Source organism: Bubalus kerabau, chromosome 11, assembly GCF_029407905.1.
Source record: "Bubalus kerabau isolate K-KA32 ecotype Philippines breed swamp buffalo chromosome 11, PCC_UOA_SB_1v2, whole genome shotgun sequence".
Lineage (NCBI taxonomy): Eukaryota > Metazoa > Chordata > Mammalia > Artiodactyla > Bovidae > Bubalus > Bubalus kerabau.
In genome coordinates this window covers 104,993,963-105,000,304 of record NC_073634.1, presented here as the reverse complement: position 1 = coordinate 105,000,304, position 6,342 = coordinate 104,993,963, and the positions used below count along the sequence as shown (strand labels likewise).

The 6,342-nt window shown below is 46.3% G+C and overlaps 1 long non-coding RNA gene across 2 annotated transcripts; it reads left to right on the top strand.

The window, feature by feature from the left end:
• LOC129622631 (uncharacterized) lies at window positions 1-5,531 on the top strand. 2 transcript variants are annotated; one of them, XR_008700094.1, is made up of 4 exons: window positions 1-290; window positions 1,414-1,503; window positions 2,692-2,772; window positions 5,354-5,531. It is a non-coding gene; the product is annotated as an uncharacterized LOC129622631 (long non-coding RNA). The 2 variants fall into 2 exon arrangements; XR_008700093.1 differs by having other exon boundaries at window positions 1-411.
• The last annotated feature ends 811 nt before the right edge of the window (window positions 5,532-6,342 follow it).

Genomic DNA, 6,342 nt, shown 5'->3' with positions numbered 1-6,342 from the left:
GAAAGAACAGGTCATCTGTCTGCCGTGGGACAGACTGACTAAGCTGAGCCCTGCCAGGCACACGACACAGCTCTCCCCGCAGAGCCCTGGAAAGCGCCAGACGCCGCTGTCCTTTGGCTTCACGTGCTCAACGACCCTTAAGATGAGAGCTGTCACCTCAGGCGTCTGGGGAGGAGACTCGGACTCAAAGGTTGAAGGTTTTGCTCCACGTGGAGGCACAGCTTCTGCCCAGTGGGGTTGAACAGTCCCGTTATGCTTCTGGCCTTGCCTCCATCTCACCCCAGCGACCCGTGAGTCTTAGACACAGAGGAGTTTACACCTGGCAGAGCCACGTTTTCAGCCTTCTTTTGCTTGTAGCCACCACCCACTCTAAACTTCTCCAAGGCTGGCTGGAATCTCCTTATACCTCTGGTCTGCTTCTCTCCCTCCCTCTTTTAAAAAATTATTTATTTACTTGGCTGCATCGGGCATTCAGGATCTTCTTGTGGTATTCAGAATCTTCCTTGCATCATGCAGGATCTTTCGCTGAGGCACATGGACCCTCTAGTTGCGGCGAGTGGGCTCAGTAATTGCAATGCGAGGGCTTAGTTGCTCCAGGACATGTGGAATCTTAGTTCCCTGACCAGGGAGCGAACCTGCACTGCAAGGGGCACTCTTAACCACTGGATCCCCAGGGAAGCCCCACTTGTTCTCCTTTGTCTGGGCTTCCCTTCCCTTGTTTTCCTCTTCCCTTCCCTTCAGAGCCCTTCCCAGACATAGCACACTTTGGTTAATAGATGTTTGTTATAGACTGTATGAATATATTTTGCCATTGTTGCTAAGCTGAATAATATACATATATATTTTTTTGTCTGCAGAGGAACCATTTGCCATACAAAAGAATCTTAAAGTGAGTTCCTTTGCAAATGAAGAGGGTGGACATCTGGCAGGGTCATTGCTGACAAGGCTTCTCTACTTAGGGACAGGGTAGGGATGGGGTGGAGGCTGGGTTAGTGTGAACAACCTCCGGGCTTCCATCCAACTCGAAGGGTCCTTGTTTCACATGTGTTGGCATTCTTACTTTATCTTTAGTTCATCTTAGATGATCTCCTCGTGATCTTTCTCTGTGTTCATATTTTACATAACAGATGTCCTTTAAGATGGACTACATTTGGAATTCTACAAGATAAATGACTTAGTTTCTTTCACAGCTAAATGGCATTTTCAAAAGGATATGATGCAGACTAAGAGGCATGTCCATCAAATACAATATGTGGTCCATAGGAACCAGCTGTATAAAAGACATTTTTTTAGATAATCGGGGGGAACAATTGAACAAGGACCAGGTATTAGGTAATATGTCATAAGGAATTACCTTCAAGTGTGTTTGATATGATAACGCTCTTGTGGTTATTTTTTTAATATCTGTTAAAGGTACATTGCGAAGTCATTACTGATGCTAATGATATGATGTCTGGGCTTTACTTTAAAGTGTCTTCTCCTGCCAAAAAAGGAAAAGGAGAAGTAAGGAGATATGATAAGAATGGTAAAATGTTGTAACTGTTGAAACTGGATGATGAACGCCTGGGAGATCATAGTCAATTTGCATTTCATGCATGTTTAAATTTCCCATCATAAAAAATTAAGGTTTTAAAACACATGTTACACTCAAGTACTATTAGATTTTCTTTCCTTTTTTTTTTTTTGGCTATACCCCACAGCATGTGGGATCTTAGTTCCCTGACCAGGGATCTAAACCGCATCCCCTTCATTGGAAAGAGGATTCTTTCTTTTCTTTTTAAACTTTTACTTTGTATTGGGGTATAGCCGATTAACAATGTTGTGGTAATTTCTGGTGAACAGTGAAGGGACTCAGCTCTCCATATATGTGTATCCATTCTCCTCATTTGAAAAGACCCTGATGCTGGGAAAGACTGAGGGCAGGAGGAGAAGGGGACGACAGAGGATGAGATCGTTGGATGGCATCACAACTCAATCACCAACATGGGTTTGGGTAAACTCTGGGAGTTGGTGATGGACAGGGAGGCCTGGTGTGCTGCGGTTCATGGAGTTGCAAAGAGTCGGACACGACTGAGCGACTGAACTGTTTCTCCTCCAAATCCCCCTCCCATCCAGGCTGGTACATAACATGGAGTAGAGTTCCATGTATGCAGTAGGTCCTTGTTGGTTATCTGTTTTGAATATAGCAGTGTGTACATGATGGAAGGCGGATTGATAACCACTGGCGCACCAGGGAAGTCTTGTCAAGTATTTTTAAATGTAGCCTGTGACTGACTGCATGCTGCATTCATGAACACCCAAACCTGGCCACTGCTCTCTGTGTGGTGGGCACATGTGTATATGAATGTTCTGTTTGCTTAGGTGGACTATGAGATTCTAGAGGACAAGGTTCGCTTCTTCCATATTATCTCAGCCCAGCACGGTGGAAGCCAGAATCCAGTGGGTATTTAGTACATGGTCTTAGCTGGTTGACCAAGGAATGGAGAGATTCACTGAAACTCAGCAAGCATCCCAAAGACCATGGTGTTCCCAGCAATGTTTCTTATGAGAGCAAGCAGGTCACCGAGCTAAACCATCCTTCGGCTGGGACAATATATGCAGGGGAACTGGGATAGCTATGAGATTTGATTTTAGTAAAATGTCTGCCATAATATGTTATGAAACTTTCCTTACAAAATAAATTCAACCTAGGATGAAGAAGAACCTCATTTTGAGAATGGAACTGCACACGCGCAAGCCAAAGATAAATGACGGAGGGCGGTCTCGTTGAAGGTGTGTGGAATTGCTGTCTGTCCCACTCTTATTTAACATCTTTAATAATGATCTGAAAGGTGGAGTGAACAGTTCACTAATGAAATTTGCATAAGGTCCTTAATCGGGAGGCGTTGCTCTCACCAAGAAGGCCCGAGAAGTAATGCAGAGGCCTCAGAGCAGGGTAAAGATATCGATGGAAAATAACAAAAATGAGATTTGGCTCAGAGGGAGAAATCAAATTCAATTGGGAGGGAAGTCTAAAATGGGATATTCCTTGGGGAGAAGAACAATGCAAAAATAATGCTGAAAGAGGTTCAGGCAGAGAGCAACCTCAGCTGAAGTGAGATGTGGGGGGAAATGGTCAAGATTAGGGAGGATGTTTGAAAGAAGACACACACGCCAATGGTGGGGTCCCCTTGCCTCCTGCTCCCCCAGAGTTTCATGGGCTCCAAGGCCTCCATCCAGGGCCGCACAGGTCACTTGGGCCCCAAAACTTCTGCGTGGTAAAGGGTCCTTACTGGGCAGTAGGGAATTTCCTTTATGACATCGTCCTGGTTTCCTGGAGACTAGACAAACATTTCCCAGAATCTTTATCCACTGGGACGGCACTGTGGACCGGGAACGTTTGGCCCCTGGAAGGCCAGTGGACGAGGGCCAGTCAGGCTGACCCAGCAGATGGCCCTTTGTGGTTTTCTGGACCAAAGAAATAGAAATTACAGCTTCTGGAAATGCTCTGCAAAGACGGGGAAATCCAGGAGGTTGATACTCTGTAGAAGGCATCTTACCCGGTGTGGAGATGCTAGTACCATTTCTGTTCACTGGAGATATAAAATTCTTTTGTTCAGCAAGTATTCTGTGAGCATCCACTGCAGTGCCAGCATCCATGCAGACGTGGGCCGTGTCCTTCTGGAACTTAGACTCTAGTGAACATAATACTTGTCCTCCAGTGACCACCTACCTCTAAAGGAATCGAGATGAGGGTGGTGTTGTGATTATATTCTTTTCTGAGAAGACATCCTCTAGACAATTACACAAATTCCTCCCCCCCTCACCTTCCTCCCCACCCCCCAAAAAAACAGGAAAAAAATAGTCCAGGAGATCGGCAGGTGACAAGTAGTGATTAAAGAAGTGGGGAGAGAGATCTAGAAAGATGAAGATGAATAACAAGATCAAGAAAGTAAGATGTAGATCATTGTCAAGTTCTGATGCGAGGATGATATTTTTCAAGTGTTGGCTCCCAGGCTGATGGCTGTTTGGGTCTCAAGTCTGCAATTTAATGAGAAGGACAGCCAGACAATAATGTTGAATTAATTGGTTAATTTCAAGTTAATAGACCTTTGAAATTAGCAGACTGGGTTTCAAGTTCAAGCTTCAGCTCTTACTAGTTGTGTGACCTTGGGCAAATCACTTGACCTCTCTGAAACTCAGTTCTTTCCTTCGTAAAGTGGGAACATCAACGGCACCTCACTCTTGGGAGTTGACATGAGATTTTAAATAAAATAGTTCACATAAAGTGCTTAGTGCTGGATCTGACTCTTGGTAAACTTTCAGCAGATGTAACTCTTAATGACTTTATTAGGGACTTTCCTGGTGGCTCAGACAGTAAAGAATTACCTGCAATTCAAGAGATCTGGGTTTGATTCCTGGTTTGGGGAGATCCCTGGAGAAGGGAATGGCTACCCACTCCACTATTCTTGCCTGGAGAATCCCATGGACAGAGGAGCCTGGCTGGCTACAGTCCATGGGGTCGCAAAGAGTCAGACGTGACCAATCCACTAACACACACACCCTAGGCTGTGACCTTAAACCACTATGCACAAGACAATCGACACCACGGCTTGAGCAGCGTCCCGGCCAGCTGTTTATACTTGCAGTCTGTCGGTGGCGATGGCAGCACACTTACTCTCCCAGGTGTGCAATACGGTGGAGGCATGGCACCTTCCCCCCCAGTCTTCCCTTTGGTAAAGTTATTTTCCAAACTTTTCATTCATTGTTCAACCAAATATTTATTGAGCTCCTTCTCCGTCCCAAGCTCCAAGACAAAGAAGAGGAAGCCCATCCTTGTGCCCAGGGCACTCCCAGTTCAGAACAGACAACTCAATAAACGGCCCTGCCTGTTTCCTCGATGCCTGGGTCAAGAGGCTTGCTCCCCAAAGATAGCTCTTTGACTTTTCTTCTCCCATCTTTGGGATTTGAGCCTCTTTATACTGTATTGCAGGCTTCCCCGGTGGCTCAGTGGTAAAGAATCCACCTGCAATGCAGAAACCACAGGACATTCGGGTTCAGTCCCTGTGTCAGGAAGATCCCCAGGAGGGGGGCATGACAACACACTCCAGTGTTCTTGCCTGGAGATTCCTATGGACAGAGGAGCCTGGCAGGCTACAGTCCACGGGGTCGCAAAGAGCCAAACAGGACTGAAGTGGCTTAGCACGCACACTTTATTGCCACTCTTCTGACTTCCAGTCTCAGATGTTATCAAGATTGAAGTGATGGACTCTGAGTTAGGAAGACTTGGATTTGAAACCCAGGTCTGCTTCTAGTTTGCTGTGTGACCGTGGAGAAGTTACGTAACCTCTCTAAACCTCAGTCTTCTTCACAGGGAAATGAAGATAATAGTGCCCACCTCCTAGGATTACTATGAAGACTGAATGAGGTACATCACCTGGCTTGGAAGCCCTTTTCCACAGCAGTGGGACGTGCTCAGGAAACAGTATTAAACTGCCATGACCTTAACCATGGCTGTAATTATGTGTGTAATTGTGCATTATCTTATCCAATAGAATCCTATGGCTTATTTCTATTTTTGTGGATTTATATCCCAAGGGCCAAACTGTCTTGAAAATATTGATCTTGCAACTTTATTGAGACCATCTCTTCCCTGGGGCCTCAGTTTCCCCATCTGTAAAATAAGAGAGCTGGACTCCCAATCATTCCTATGGACCCTCCAGCTTCCAAGTCTCAGTGTCCGTGGCTGGGGCAGGACAGGAGTGGGGTCCTCACTTCCTGGTTGACTTTGAAGCATCAAAAGTGATGCCAGATGAAATGAGTGGACCACTGTTGAAAAATGGAGAGTCCTGGGGAGGAGGGAGGAATGGTTAGCTGGGTCAGAGGAGGCATGATTGATGAAATTTAGAAACAGGTGGTATAGACTACATCTCAACGGAAAGCTCTCTGCCAGTGAGAGGTCAGCCTTCTTAGAAATTCCCAGCATTTACAGCCAGGATGGTCCAGCCATCCTGAAGTGGAGCTCAAGCAGATCTTTGCTGGATGGGGTTTGTAGCCACGAGGAGACCTGAGGAGTGACGGCTAGAGGTGTGGGGAATCTGGGGAGGAGCACGTGGGAGCCAGCAGGAAGCCAGGAATGGGTGGGCAGAGAGCAGAGGCCCTGAATACAAAAGCCATCTGAGGGCCTCTGGTATCTTCTGTATTTTCCACGTGTGTCCCATTGGACTGGGCACCCCCTCCCAAGACTCTCTACACAAGTGCTCTCCTGTCCCCATAACTGCCCTGTGAAGCAGGAATAACCATCTCAACAGTACAGATAAAGAGATTGAGGGTCGGGGAGGTTAAATGACTTGCCTGGGATCA